This window comes from Hippopotamus amphibius, chromosome 2, assembly GCF_030028045.1.
Source record: "Hippopotamus amphibius kiboko isolate mHipAmp2 chromosome 2, mHipAmp2.hap2, whole genome shotgun sequence".
Taxonomy (NCBI): domain Eukaryota; kingdom Metazoa; phylum Chordata; class Mammalia; order Artiodactyla; family Hippopotamidae; genus Hippopotamus; species Hippopotamus amphibius.
In genome coordinates, this window is record NC_080187.1 from 101,078,595 (window position 1) to 101,094,878 (window position 16,284).

The 16,284-nt window shown below is 44.3% G+C and overlaps 1 pseudogene; it reads right to left on the reverse strand.

Moving 5' to 3' along the window:
- Window positions 1–3,255: 3,255 nt before the first annotated feature.
- On the reverse strand, window positions 3,256–3,843 carry LOC130844406 (60S ribosomal protein L12-like; annotated as a pseudogene).
- Between the last annotated feature and the right edge of the window lie 12,441 nt (window positions 3,844–16,284).

Below are 16,284 nucleotides of genomic sequence, written 5' to 3' on the forward strand. Positions count from 1 at the left end.
GAGTGGATTGTAGACCTGTTATAACCTGATGAGTGGGAAGAAATTCCTTATTTTTCTGTTTTCAGGAAAAATAATTTCTACATGAAGGGCCGTCTGGAGAACTAGATGTATAATAAATCACTGTTAACACCAATTATACTTACTAGGAGTCCGGTTATTTTCTTGCAAGTAGAGACATGAGAATATGGTATTGGCTTCTGAAAACAATGTTGTCATGAACTTCCTTGTGGGAGAGCCAAAGGTCAGGAAGAAAGGAGTTGCTATACTGGGGGAAATGGAAGACTATTAAGATTTTTCTCTTTTCCTTCAACTGTAGTCCACACACGAATCTAATATGGTTTTATCCTGTGTAGCTTTTCTTACATACTTTTAGAAAGTACTGTCCTTTGCAGTTTGTACTGATCCATTGATCTTAAGACACAAGCTTTCAAGTCAGTATCACTTAATAGCTGAATCACCTTAAGCCTCTCCTTCCCACTTGGAAAGTGTGGCCAGTGGAAACCTACTCATGTATCTAGCCTCCTGGGCACACATGAGTTTAATTCTCTTGCAAGTAAAAAATCCCAAAGAAAAGGGCGTCTACACCTTTTTAGCAAATGATTTTAGCTAGCGTAATTTCAAACAGCAAAATAATTAGAAGCAACCTAAATGTTAAAACAATAGGCTGTTTAAATTATCTGTGTGTTGCAGATATTAATTACCCTTCTTTTACTTACAGATTACACCTTCTCCCTTCTCCCCACTAAAGGAGTGGAAAATCAACTCAGAAAGGGGCACTGCATCCCTTCTTTTTCATCACAGTGATTTGTCCATGATGGACACATGATCTAATCCAGGTCAAAGGTTTTCCCTTAGGTTTTTCTGTTGAAAAGACTTTGTCCTCCCTTTTCGGTAGAGAGTTGTATGACCGACTCCCACATTTGCAGGTGGCATGGTCCCCACCACGTGGAGAAGTCCACAAAGAGAAGGAACAGTGGAGAACTCTGGTGACATCAAGCCTCTGGCCCGCAACACTTAGGTCCTCAGGGCTGCCTGTTTCTTACAGTTCGGTGAGCAATCTTAGTGGTTCCTCATTAAATTTTCCTTTTCCTTATGCTCGTTGGAGTTGGCTTTCTGTTATTTGCAACTGCAAGAGTTTTAATGAACAGCTTATGCATTCATTAACATTGATAATTAGAAGGACCACACAGCAGCATGGAAAAGTGATTTTGATTAATTTTACAAATAGCACCATATAAAATTATATGAATGACATGATTACAGCTATGTAAAATAATCATTCACATAATAAGTGGAAAAGAAGTACCTTAAGGTGTAATGAATGTTTAGCATGGTAGAGTCATGGGTGGTTTTTTCCCTCCATAAAATGGAGTACAACATTTATCAAACTACGTTCAGTGTGCAAAGTAAATGTGGCTCATTTGTTTTCTACACCTGACCAAACCTTCCTCATAGGCTTCCTTCACATTGACCATTAACTATATCTTAGTCTCTTTGGATAGAAAAAAAGTTTTAGTTTAAGGAGTTGCTTTGTTTTTGTTTTAAGGTAAATGGCTAATCTTGTACTGTTTCCTGCCCTCCTTTCCAATATGGTGCCTTGGTTCACTGCAGCGGCAGGTGCTTGAGGCAATAGGAGAAAGTGAGCTTTAGATCTGCACACCTGTGATCAGTGTTGGTGTCATGGACTGAATATTTGTGCCTCCTACCCCAAATTCATATGTTGAAGACCTAAGTCCCCCAATGTGATGGTATGTGACATAGAGCCTTTGAAAGGTAATTAGGGTCGGGACTTCCCTGGTGGTCCAGTGGTTAAGAATCCACCTTCCAATGCAAGGAATGTTGGTTGGACCCCTGGTTGGGCAACTAAGCCTGTGTACCACAACTACTGAGTCCAAGCCCATCAACTAGAGAGCCCTCGTGCCACAACGAAGACCCTACACATCCAAAAATAAATAAATTACATAGGTAAATATTTTTAAAAAGGTAATTAGGGTTAGCTGAGGTCACACAGGTGGGGGTAATCCCACCAATCATGGGATTAGTGGCCTTATAAGGAAAAGAAGAGAGATCTCACCTCTCTCTGCATGCACAAAACAAGGAAAAGCCATATGAATACAAAGCAAGAAGTTTGCCATCTACAAGCCCAGAAGAGAGCTCTCACCAGGAACTCAGTCAGCTGGTACCTTGATCTTGGACTTTTTAGCCTCTAGAACTGTGAGAAAATAAATATCTGTGTGTAAGCCACCAGTCTGCGGTCTTTTGTTATGGCAGCCTGAGCTAAGACTGTTGGTGCTGACATTTTTAGCAATGTCTCTGGGTATCTGGCTGATTGCACTACTGACCTCTGTGCTTGGGGAAAATGTGGCTCTTTCTAGCTCAGTCAGAGCTGCAGCGTCTTCCCTTGTGACTTGCTCCCAGCTGACAAAAGAACGCTGTCTGTTATTCCAGTGAACAACAAATGTTTCCAGGCCATCGAGTCACCAGCCACTACAGCCGCCCCGATGGTGCACCCTGGGGGGAATTCAGGATGGAGAAAAACAAGGTACTGGTCCTAGGTAGGTAAGATGCATACCTAAGGAGTAATTTCATGAGCCCAGACTCTTGCATCTTCCCATAGAAAAGCACTAAAATCATTAACTTGAGAAGTCATTTTTTTGTGATTAGCAGTAATATTTTAATGTTCAACTACATATTTTTTGTTTTGTTTTTTTCAGCAAAAACTCCTATGTACCTTGGCTCCTCCCTTACCACTTCAGAACTATCTGAGAAATATTCCATTGTATATATGTGCCACATCTTCTTTATCCAGTGTAAAGCAATTATATTCCAATAAAGAGCTTTAAAAAAAAAAAAAAAGAACTATCTGAGAGGCTATCTCCCAGGCTATAGTCCTCAGTAAGTTCCCTGAATAAAACATAAGTTGCAACTTTTAGGTTGTGTGTTTTTCTTCAGTTGACATAGCTGCTACCTTGGCTTTGGTGGCCCTGCAGACGACCATGTCTCAGACACATCCCTCAATTGGTCACTGGCTTAGGCTGGTCAGTTAGCGCATCCCTTACCATGGCAGCCAACTCTCAACTCAGCTGCACCCACATTCTGGAGGATGTGTGGAGATGTCTTGGTCCCTCTTCTGCTGCCCTGGGGCTGAGGAGGGCCAGGGACACTCACATAGACCCTCTGCCTGCTAACCGTGCTATGGTGGGATTGTTTTAGTTGTCAGATAATCCTTTATTGAAATATCTCCCTTTGTAGTTCTTAACTAGCTGGGTATTCCACTGCACCACGGTTGATGTCATCTGTGATGTCATGAGTGTGGTGGCCATCAACACTGCAGCCCACAGACTGGGAATGGCCCTGGACCTCCTTAACGGTTCCAGAGAGTTCTCTGGCAAAAGATTGGTACTGCATCTGTCTGGCAATGTTGATAATCCCATCAAAGTGCTATTTCCACTATTTTTATCATTCTTTCTTTCTCTGGTGGTCTCTTCAGGGCTTTGATGATCAGGGAAAAAGGCAGAAGGTACCACTTTGGGCTGGACTGTCTGTTTTGAATGGTCAGTTTCACTATACTCCTTAGACCCGTCTAAGTATTGGTTGCCTTGGCAATGTCTTCACCTACCTTTTCTAGAGACAGGCCCAGGGCGCCTACCTTGGGGGCCAGGGCAGATGTGGCACCGATTTCCTCATCAGTGCACCCCAGGTTTATGACTTTGATCTTATTGAGGTTTAACTTGGCAGCACAGTGGAGGCGACTGGTGTCTGATGAACCTGAATGTGGGACAACTGGAGAGAGTTGCGTCTCAGCTTCCTCCGAATGCTGAAAGGCCCATGCTGTACTTTCATCCTCCTCCCTTGCATACATTGGAGGGTCCCTTGACTGAGTCTCATGAGGAGCAGGACACAGTTTCCCTGTCCTTTTGGGGCTCCTTTCTCTCAGTTTATCTACCATCCATGATCTTAGCCTTGAATGGAGAAGCCAGGACACACAAGTCATTTTTTCTCCTCCGACCTCTGTCTTGTCTTCTTCTGGCACTCTCTTAGTTTGGAAAGGAAAAACAACCCATCTTTTCTGTGCAGCAAGGACACCTCTTATGTCAAACCTCAGTTCTCTGTACCCTTGGCTTAGAGCTCAGGTCTGATCTTCTGACTCTTGATATGTTAGTGGGAGCAACAGGAATTAATAAAATCCTTTTCTTTTTCTACAATGTCTGACTGTTTCTCTAGAAACTGAAATTTGAAAGTCAAAAGCTGGAAATGTACATTTTTTTCTTTTTTCTTTCCTGCTATAAAAATCTCAATCCTCCCCAAGGCATACAGATACCACAAATTGATCAGGGGAAAAGTCACTCACAGACTATAAAAGAGAATATTTAAAATATATTATCCTTATTACGTTTTTTTCAGACTTCCTGTGATCTTTTACCTTTTTACCTATAACCCAAACTTCCCGACAACTCCTGCCCAAACTGCAAAATGAAATAATAATAATTATTGTTTACTGAATGCTGAGTGTCAGCCAATAACCCTATAGCTGTTCTATCCCCATTTAACAGATGAGAAACTGGGGCTTAGAAAGGTGGCTTGTACAACATAACAGAGCTAATTTGGGAGAAAAAAAACTTTAGAAATTACATTTCTATCTTTTTTGCTTTTGCTTACTTTGGCTCAAAAGTCAAGCATTTATTCCAATACTGCAAATGTCAAACTTTAAAACACAAAAAAGGACCTCCCTGGTGGCACAGTGGTTAAGAATCTGCCTGCCAATGTAGGGGACAGAGGCTCAATCCCTGGGCCAGGAAGATTCTATGGCCAGGGAAGACTCCACACATGCCATGGAGCAATTAAGCCCGTGTGTCACAACTACTGAGCCTGCGCTCTAGACCCCTTGAGCCACAGCTATTGTGTCTGTGTGCCACAACTACTGAAGCCCATGCACCTAAAGCCCGTACTCTGCAACAAGAGAAGCCACCACAATGAGAAGCTCGCGCACCACAACGAAGAGTAGCCCCCTCACCGCAACGAGAGAAAGTCTGCACACAGCAACAAGACCCAACACAGCCAATAAATAAATAAATAAATTTATAAAAATAAATAAAACACAAAAAGAAAAAAATCCATTAAATTAGTTGTTTCACACACTGCTTAGAAAATAGTAAGCTCTCAAAAGGAAGGCAACAGTTATTATTTATTAATATTATTTCTAATGACATCCCAGGAGATATGCATCTTAGTATACACAGATGGAAGTCCATTATGGTCAAAATCTTGGTACAATTTGATATTTCCACAGGTGAGCAAGAAAGTAGGTGAAGTGCTTTAGGAAAGCAGGAGCTCCTGGTTGAGATGGGAACATGGAGTTGGCCCTCTCCTCTTCTTTGGATGGGAATCCGGGAGACCTGTGCTCTTGCTCAGGCTTGACCAACAATGTGAGGAGGCCAAGGAAGGTCCTCTCTATGGTTTAGTTCCCTCATCCATAAAATGAAGGGTTTGAACATCATCAAATGGTTGCTGCAGTTTTTCCTAATGTTAGAAATCCTGGGAAAATGATATCCTTAGAGATGGGAAAGTCTAGATAGCCCAAGAGTGCTGCATTGTCACCCTAATACCAATGTCTCTCTGCCTTTTGTCCTCCTCTGATCTCTCCTGTGCTCAACACCAATTCAGGGGAGGAAGCTGAAGGGATGTGGTGATAGAGAGAGGAACAGGGGAAGGGGAGCAAGAGGAGACAACAAAATGCAGATGATGGAGTGTGCGGGCAAGACATAAAAATTACACACATACACACTTTTAGAGAAAGGACATGGAGGAAAAGGGAGGGGGAGTCAGAGAATGACCATTTACCTTGTTTTGCTCAGCAAATAAAACAATAGCTGAAACATATGGTGCCCTCATTCTAGGCCTGGCACCTATTGAATGTGTCACAATGGTTATCTTAACTAATTTTGTCCTCACACATCTCATTTTATAGAGAGGTGAGAACGAAGGCTTACAAGGCTTATCAATTTGCCCAACCTCTCTCTCTTAGACCATTCAGGCTACTACTATACTAAATGCCACAGACTGGGTAGCTTATAAACAACAGAAATTGATTTTTCACAATTTGGAGGCTAGAAGTCTGCTATTAAGGTGCAGGACAGACTCAGTATTTGATGAGGACTCTCTTCCGGCTGCAGATTGCCTACTTCTCACCGTATCCTCACATTGCAGAAAGACAATGAGAGAGCTCTCTGGAGCCCCTTTTATAAGGATGCTAATCCCATTCATGAAAGCTTCACCCTTGTGATCTAATCAGCTCCCAAAGACCCCACCTCTGAATATTATCACATTAGGGGTTAGGGTTTCAACATATGAATTTTGAGGGGACACAAACATTCAGTTCATTGCAATCACTGATGAATGAGGCAGGACAAGGAACTGACTCTCAGTGTCTTTGATTCCAGAGGTGAACTTGTAAACACTAGTCCACACTGCTCTCCTCTGTGCTAGGGAATGTCACTATTTCACTTAAGGCTGACTTAGCATTTAATCTTGATCTCATGGCTGACCTAGCATGATGAGTTCACCACCCACAGGCAGACAGTCTGACAGACAGTCAGGCACCTACCTACACACTCACTTACCCCTTGATGACACTCAAGAAGGCTTGGCAAAGAAATTTCCAAACAGTGAATAATATAAAGTCTTTTTTTGTTAGATGCCATCACAGAGGGACAGCTGTTTCAGTTTCTTAATTAACTCTGGCTTAATCTAACGTTGAAATTAACTCTTGTTCCTTCAGATGTATGACCACTGCGTGCACACATTCCCAGATGACTCTCAGATGACCACAGATGCCTGAGGCTCGTTGGGGGATAATACACATATAAATAAAAGCGGTGACCACTCCTAGGTAACTGCATCAAATTTTCTCAGTATCATGCCTACCAGAAAACCAGAGTAAGCCTCACTTTAGGAAACTTCTAGGTCACGAAGGATCGTAAGAATTACGGTAGAAGATAAAGCTGTGATTTGACAGTGCCGTTAGGCCCTGTCATATCACTTTCACATGTGATCATTTCCCTGTCTAACATTTCAGTTGTGGGATTTGTGAGGAAACTTGGGAAAGACTACATGAGATCCCTACCCCAAAGTCTCTAAGGTCCATGAACTTTCCCTGGATCTTTCTTTGTTTCATTGTAGGGATATTATTATACCGATCTTGGAACCACTCAGACTCAGGTTCAAATTCTGCCTCTGTCATTTACTGACTGTGGGACAGTGGGGCCAATCCTTCAGCCATGGAACTGCAGCAGCCTCTCCCGTCAACAGGAATCACAGCCCAGGTTATTTTGTGGATCAGGTGAGCCAGCACAGAAAACACACCAGCATAGGACCTGGAGCTCAGCAGGTGTTCAGTCACTGTGAATTCTCTTTCCTCCTGTTTCAGTATCTATTACTGCATAACAAACCATCCTGAGGAAGTGGCCCTAAGGACTACGCCCATTTGCCATGAGAGCTTTAATTATTTTTACTCGAATAACAGCCAGGTGCTGATACTTGCTTATGGTTCTGCTGTCAGGGTTGGGCTCACCTGGAGTCACTAATGCACTCCTGCATCCCCTCAGGAGGCTCAGTTGGTCCCAGATATCCAAGATGGCATCACTTCCACATCAGAACCTTTGTTAGGATGGCTGGAACAGCTGGGACCTGGCCAGGGACCTTTCGTCCTATGAGGTCACTCTATCAAGGGGTCAACAGGGCCAACTTCATAGGTGCATGTAGTCACACAAGGCCCCACACCCAGAAGGGCCCTTGCTTGGTTTAATGCTCTGTTACCACTGCCACTGCCTTGAAATTCTTAATACTTTTAAATAAGAGACTCTGCATTTTCATTTTTACACTGGATCCTGCAAATTATATAGCCAGTGCTTGTAGCCAGATCTCTTTCTCCAAAGGCTCTGAGCTCCAAGAGGGTGAAAGAAGAAGCTGGAAAGCTTCTTAAGACCTAGGCCAGGACTCACACAATATCACTTCACTGCATTCCACGGGCCAAAGCAACTCACAAGGCCATGCTGACAGAGGGGGAGGAGCAGGAAAGTCCCTGTGGCCATCTACCTCACCTCTGTTTCCTTCTTCCAGCATTTCCATGAGCAGTCAGGTCCTGACAGAGCTTATTTGGCGCTAAGAAGCAGAAACCCACCCAAACAGGTTTCCCTGGTGGTGCAGTGGTTAAGAATCCGCCAGCCAATGCAAGGGACATGGGTTCAATCCCTGGTCTGGGAAGATCCCACATGCCACAGAGCAACTAAGCCAGGGCACCACAACTACTGAGCCTGTGCTCTAGAGCCCGTGAGCCACGACTGCGAAGCCCATGTGCCACAAGTACTGATGCATGCACACCTGGAACCCGTGCTTGGCAACAAGAGAAGCCATCGCAATGAGAAGCCTGCGCACCACAGCAAAGACTAGCCCCCGCTCACCACAACTAAAGAAAGCCTGCGCACAGCAATGAAGACCCAACACAGCCAATCAATTAATTACTTAAAAAAAAAACCCACCCAAGCTTTCTCATAAAAAGTGGGATCTATGGTAGAGAGTCAGAAATCTCCCAGAAAGGGTAGCCACACCTCAGGAACGTGGAAATGAGAGCTAGAAACTCAGGGCTTGAGGGCATGCCTTGCCTCTCAGGGATCACATTGGTTTCCTCGGTGAGTCAGCCGTGGTCTGAGGGGAGCAGCAGGAACCTGGTCACTCAGAGGAGGCAACTGCCCCTTCCAGGGACTGTGGGCTGGGCGGGCTCTCGACAAGGGTCTGCAGATAAGGTGGGTCATATAACCTACGGGATGCTTGTCTTTATCAGCTAGTTATAAAGGGCCGGTAATTATGAACAAGACCATGTCTGGGTCTATGGGGATATACTTTGGCCCTAGAGGACCAGGGCCCCTTCTTCTCAATCACATAAAGGCATTTCCTGACCTCTCATTGAAGCAAAGGGAGAGGAGGGCGAGGGGATCAGATTTCTTTTTATTGTTCCTTGGGCCTAGGGAGTCAGTTCTGGTTCCTGTTGGATGGCTCACCGGACCTCAAATAGCAACACCCACCTACAATGGAGGTTTAGGAGAATGTGTTCTCTTACTGAAATGTCAATCCGCCTCACAGAACAGCTGAGTGATGAAGAACCAGAAATTGTGGCTTTATCTGAGTTGACTCCGTCCCACTCCAGGGAAGGAGGCGCTCAGGAGGGATTCCTGCACGGAGAGCCCCATCTCTTGAATGCTTTCCTGAGTGTGCACCCCCGCCCCAGGTCTCCCATTTCACCCCCTTACAGTTCCTCCTTTCACACCCTCATCCAGCGTACTCATCCCTTTCTCAGGAAACCCCACCTACTTCCCCATACATACTGCCCTTCCTTGTTCCTCTCTTGGTGCTTTCTTGTAAGCGCCAACATTTATGTCCTCCACTGGTGCTGGGGTTTTCCTATGCCCAGTCCTGTTGGCTCTGAAAGATAAGATTTGGTCTCTTGGGCGAAGGAGGCATTGGTGTGGGATCAGGTCCCAGCGCAGTTTCCCACCAGTGACAGCTATGGGAGGTTTTCTTCATTCACTACCTAAAAAACAAACAACTTCAACCAAGCGAGCTTTACTATTTCCCAGTGGCAACACAATCTAGTTTTATGTGAAGAAATGATATTTTTCTCTGTTAACCTGACTTTGACTAGCTCCTTGCAAAACAGTAAACCTGGCATTATTTAGTTGCAGAATTAAAATTTTCTGGTGTCTAGTCTACATAAGAGTCACCAGAAGAATTACAAACAGGTCTGTCTTAACTACCCAGGATGGCTAGTGTCTACTTGGATAAGAACTTCCTGATCTTCAATCTCTCCACTGATAAAAAGAAGGATAGCTCCTGGCCTTAAGGAACTTCCAATCAAGTGGAGCGGACAGTCTTCTCCTCATAAAACCAGAGAGTGAGGGGTCAGTGAGGGATGGGTGGGAAAGGGAGAACAGTTTCAAGAAGCAAGCGTGGGGTGGGCATTAGCTTGCGGCTGGGTTCCGAGTTGGAGCTCACGTGTAAAGGAGAGTGGGGACCCTTGCAAACTGCACACAGATGCCCCCACTGGAGCGGGGCTGTTCTCCCCAGGCAGGGCTGGGTCTTGTTTCCTCGTCTGCAGGAAAGCCTGCTGGGCTTGCCCTCTCCACTGTGTGGGCTTGCCGGGAGATTCAGAGTTCAGGCAGGCGAAAACCAAGCCTGGGCACAGGCGCAGGTTCCTCTCCGGAGACCGCACTAGACGCCCGCCCGCCGCCTCCTGCCACTTGCTCTCACTCTTATCAATCCAGATACACACGCAGCTGCACCTTCTGGGTTCCTCCAGTGGGAGGGAATCCAGGAAGGAGATTTTAGCGCTGTGCCCATTTCCCACGATGTTACTTTACTTGATTCCCACTTCGACTCCTTTATCCTGCGGCTTCGCAATTCCTGCAAAGAAAGATCCCCGAGCCTCCCCGAACCCTCCTTGATGCTGTGCAGCATCTCCCTTTCCCAGTTTCCAGCTACTCACTGCCAGACAGTCTCAAGCACCTCTCCGCGCCTGATGCCAAAAACGGCCGAGGCGCGCGCATGCGCAACAACCGCGCATCAACCACCCCGCCCCGGGAAGCGGGGGGCGGGGGGCTGCTTGATTTCTCTAATCTAAACTGGGGCGCTTGCTGGGGTGTCCTGCGCTCAATTCTCGGTGGATTAGGGCCACGGAGTTTCCTAATCAATTTCTGGGCTCCACGCAATCCTCTTTAGAAACTGTCTGCTTGATACGCATCTGGAGACATTCGCGTCCCCGCTGAAAAGTTGGAGCGGATGGAGTGCAGCAGGCAGACAAACCCTGGGCTTCTCAACAAGCGACGTCAGCTTAGTTACTGCAGATCCGTCCTGGCTGCCAAGTCTTCTCTTTCTTGCTATCAGGGAAGCTTGCCTCTCTGTAGCTTTGTTTCAAGTGGAAGTCGGTGTGCTTTGATACCCTCAGGGGGCACTTACAGGCGGGGGACACAGGTGGGCTGTTGGAATCTGTGTATTTACCTTCTAGAGGAATGCACTGCAAACACTGCACTCATGAGGAGAAGGGAAGCCAGGTCGGATGGGGTTTCCAGGCGCCCCTGTGTACCCTCTCCGTTCCACGGATACCCTTTCTTCTTCTACCCTGAAGGCCTTTGCTTTTGGCCTTGGCCAGACTGTGGAAACTGGCACTGCAAGTTGAATAGATCAGGCGTTTATTTTCTGATAAATCAGGCCTCTGTCCTGCCTGCACCTTTGGCCTGCTTTTGATAAATGTTGCCAGCAGTGAATACAACGTGTGGGGGCCTGGCTAAAGTTTCTGGAGGTGTCGATCAAACAGTGTTTCCTTGCATTTGGGGCAGCACTTTCAAGTTTCCAAAACATGCTCCCATGCAGTAATTGTCTCATTCGATTTTACTCAGCAGGTTGGGAGAAGATGGAGCAACTCATCCCCATTCTACAGTGAAAAAACCTGAAGCTCAGAGAGGTATAGTGATTTGGGCAGAGTTGCAGGACTAGGAAGTACAATAGAGGGACAACAAACCAGGACTTCTGATCCTTGGTCCAGAAACCTTTGGCAGTCCCATAGTCTTTTTTTTTTTTTTTTTTTTAATCTCACTGATTACCCTGATAATCCTGTTGGATAACAGACAATTTGTTCATCCATGTCATGTTCTCTCGTGGCATAAAGGAAATGATAAGGGACAAGAGAGCTGATTTCTCAGCTGTATCCTTTAGAGCTCTACCACCTTGCTAATCATTCCCTTATCCTGGCTACCAGTGATTTGCCATCTTCCAACGTGTGGGGGAAATAGTAAAGGTGAAAGCCATTCATCTGCCAAGCTAATGCCACAACGATCATCATCAGACCAGGAACCGGGTTGGACTCCGTAGCATCATTCCAGAGAGAGCACTGCTCCCCCAAGATGTGTTGCAGCATCAAGGCCTTAAGGAATCAGGAACGTGGACAGCTCTCCAAACAGTTTTCAACCGAGGCTACTCTGCATTTCCTTCAGTAACCCCATGGCAGAAAACATAGTGACCATCAGAGTTTTGGCTTTTTAATCAGGCTCTGTGATTGTTAATGATAAGGTCTAGGATGACTCAAGGGGAAAACAGCAGAAAAGGGGGAAAAACACCCTCTTAATTCTTGCCTATGCATTCATAATAGGTAAAGGCAAGAGGGAATAGACGGCCACACCTCTGGAGCTAGTTGATCTTGTCTGTCCTCCATTAGGTGCTTTTAGCCCAGAGATACAGAAAAGGAACAGTCTAACAAAAATCATCACTGATGGCCACCTTCATTCAGTACTTTGGTTATTTACAAATATTCATTGAGTGCCCACTATGGGCCAGGCCCTGCGGATACCATGATGAGAGAGAGACACAATTTTGATGCTTGATCTTTTCCACTCAAACCTATTATAATTTATTCCATCTTCCTGTTGCTCTCACTTTTCTCCCAGTGCCCTTCCCAGCCGATTCCTGATCATTTGCAGCATTTTTGGCAAGATACTCCAGAGGATATATTACTGGTATAGCAAAACCTCCCACTCCCATCTGTCCCAGTCCCCACTCTTTCAGGATAGGATAAGCCCTAGGTCCTCCTTCATTTACTGTGTATCCCTTTCCCCTCCCCTTCTAGGGAAGGTGCTTCCAGGTCAATGGTTGTGAACATGATATGAAATAAACTGTAATCCTGATCTCCATACAAGTTCCTTCTTCTGAATGCATTCACTTTAAAGCAAATATTCCACAGGGAGCCCCCATAACTTGTTACGCTTCTTTTTCCCTTTCTTCCTGGTTCCCCAAGGAACCACCAGTTCCTCTATCACGAGCCCTGCTTCTACTGTGAGGGGAGAACCTTGTTTAGCCTGAGCCACTCCAATCAGAGTGAGCCCAAAGAGTTTGCCTGGGAATTCTGGCACACAGAGTGTCTTTTCTCTGTGGAGCTTGCGGGTAGGAGGCTGAGGCTCGGGGTTGCCTTTGTCATGATGGATGAGCCTGGAGTTCCCAAGGACCACTGCTGAAAGCCTGAGGATGGAGCCAAACAAGAGAAAGCAGAGATGAAAAATGGGCCCAGGAGATGGTATGTGGGCCCTGAAGCCAGCTGGGTCTGAACCAATTCTACCTCTGGGTCATTCAGTTAAGTAAGCCAAATAACTCCACTACCCCCTTTGAAAACACTGATTTGAGTTTATTTTTTTGTCCCTTACAAAAGATTGCCAACTAAGAACCACCCTTAGGCTAAGGCTTCCCAAATGGTGTGCCATGGTGCACCTGTGAGCTGGGTTATAGGTATTACATGAGCTTGATGGCCCCAGACCTTGGGAGGGACTTAGGGCAGCCAGAGTGCCAGAGCTGGTCATCTCTAGGAGCAAGTAACTTTGTCCATTTATCTCAGTGAGAGAACAAACGCAAAATTTAAATGTGCCCTATTATGGTGATTTTAAAATGTGTTCAAAAATTCTTTAACACGCCTCCATTCCAAAGGTAGAGCCTGTTTCTCCTCTCCTTGAAGGTGGACTGAACTTGTTACTTGCTTCTGAAAAATAGAGTATGGCAGAGATGAAAAAGTATGACTTCTGAGGCTAGATCATAAGAGACACGGCCACTTTCACCTTGCTTCTCTTGAACTGCTCTCCCTAGGGGAAGTCAGTGAGCACTCGTGCAGTAGGGGCTGAGGTCCACATGCAGGAGAACAGAGGCCTCAATGACCAGCACCAACTTTCCAACGCTGTGAATGAGCCGCCTTGGAACAGAATTCTCCAGCTTCAGTCAAGCCTTCAGATAATGGCAGCTCTGTCCAATATCTTGATTGCAACCTCATGCAAGACCTTCAGTGACACTGCCCAACTAAACTAATCCTAAGCCACAGGAACTAGGTGAAATATTGCTTATTGTTGTGTTAAGCTAATGAATTTGGGGGCTATTTGTTATGCCTCAATAGATAACATTTACACCCAGAATGTGAAAAAGATTGGGAAACACTGCTTTAAGCCCAAAAAAGAATAATACACTGGATACTGGATACTGCAGACATACCCAGCATTCTGGAATATATCAGAACCTTTAGTTTTAGTTTTTGTTGTTGTTGCTGTTTTTGCAAAATGATACTTGGTCAATAGCAGCTTTACAACATTTGAGATAGCAAGCATTTAAAAATACATTTAAAGCAAAACAAAAGCTCCCTGTTTTTGAAAACATACTTGCAACCACAATTACCAGTGACAGCTCTAAAAGATTTTTGTTTTACAGCTAATCTATTGTCGTGGAAAGAACTTCTTACTGAATAGAATTATGGAGTTTAAGACAATGTGTGGCAAGACAAACCCAATCAGGTCTATGAAGTCTATTCATGTTTCACTTTCCTGAGATTCTTAAGAGCTAGTGACAATTGCACCCTTGACCTTGCTAAAGGAAGAGAGAGGCAAGAAGCTAATCAGAAGATTTCTCCCATAAGCTTGCATTGAAGAGTTTTCCAAAGTAAAATCAAGAGGGCTACCATGGCATAGAGATTTCGCCAATTTTCAGGATTCAAAAGGCCTAATCTGCTTTACTCTTAGGAATGTTTGAATGCTTCTTTCTTAACCTTGTATTTAGGATACATAATCAGAGGGATCAATGCCCAAGTTTTTTGTTTATGCCATTACTTATGTAAGTGCAGCAATGCCTTCACGTCATTTATAACTGTTAACGTAAAGAACAACTAAACTATCTGGAATTGAGAAAAGAGCCAGGATCAGCTCAGAAAGAGTATGAGCTAAACCAGTGCTGACAAGTCCACACTCGCCAACTCCACCGGCTTCACTTTTAGAGAAGCCCATGGACACTCAGTTCGAATTCTGTCTTTCTTACTCTAGACACTGTTCCTACTCTGGTTATCTGTAGTCTGAGCCATCAGAGGCATTTGTTTATAATAGATCAGAGGCATCACGTTATAAAAGTTGGAAGCTTCTAGAATTGTACCATCCAATACAGTAGCTACTAATCACATGTGGCTATTGAATACCTGAAATGTGGCTGGACTTAATTGAGATTAAGTATAAAGTTAAAATCTCTAAATATAAAACACGTACATATGGATTTTGAAGACAGTATGAAAAAAAGAATGTAAAATACCTCATTAATAATTTTTTATATTGATTACATGTTGAATTGATAATATTTTGTATATGTTGGGTTAAATGAAGTGTATTATTAAAATTAATATCACCTGTTTCTTTTCCTGATTTTTTTTTTTAACGTGCCTACTAGAAAATTTAAAATGACATATGTGGCTTATATTATATTTCTATTGGACAGTACAGGTGTAGAAGCAGGCCTATTCACACTCATTCATTCATTTAATTATTCAACTTACGCTTATTAAGTGTCTTCTGTGTGTTGCGTTCTGAGCTAGGGGATAGGAATGCAGCAGTGAACACCGTCCCTGTGCTCGTGAAGCACGTGGTATCCACTGTGGCATAAGAGAGACTGAAATTGAAAGTGGCAACACATATCTAAAGGCAGGGGACATTTCATCCAGAATGTTTTAGCTCATAGGGTTATTAGAGCTCTCAGAGTGAAAAGCCAGCCCTACATTCCTTAGCACCTAACCCTGTGGTTTAAGGCAAAATATAATAGGTGTTGATAATAACGGCCACCCCGGAGTCACTCAGGAAAGGCTGCATTCCACAGGGCCTGTTCTAGTCTGCAGTGTGTTACGGCTACAGCCTTACAAATGCTCTTCCTCACTACACTGAGAGGCTTTGCAGGGCAGTGACAATGTTGCTTGACCTTGGTCTCACCCAGTGCCTCCCACACAGAAGATGCTAAACAACACATGGAACTAAAGTATGTCATGCGTACTCATTTAAGAAAACACATATATCATATACTTTAGAAAGAGTTCTGTCCCAAATGCCTAAGAAACAAAAAGTGTGCCACTTAAACTAGTAAACTTTAGTAATTTAAAAACAAAACAAACAGTCCTCTTTCAGAATATAAATTCATGCAGACCTGATGGTGTAAACAAAAAATTCTGGAATATCCAAATTAAATTCTCTCTGATGACCACCAGAATTAAGTATTATACATATGAGGTGTGACCCTGGATAGCACTGTTTGACCAAGGCCATGATCATGCATCTTTCTTCTTCTCTGAAATGCTTTACAAAAGAGTTCTGAGTTGTCGAAATAGAAAACACGAGCTGCAAAGGGAAACATTTTGCTTGCAATTCTTATTACCTTTTTAGTACCAGTCTAGGTAATCAGTCA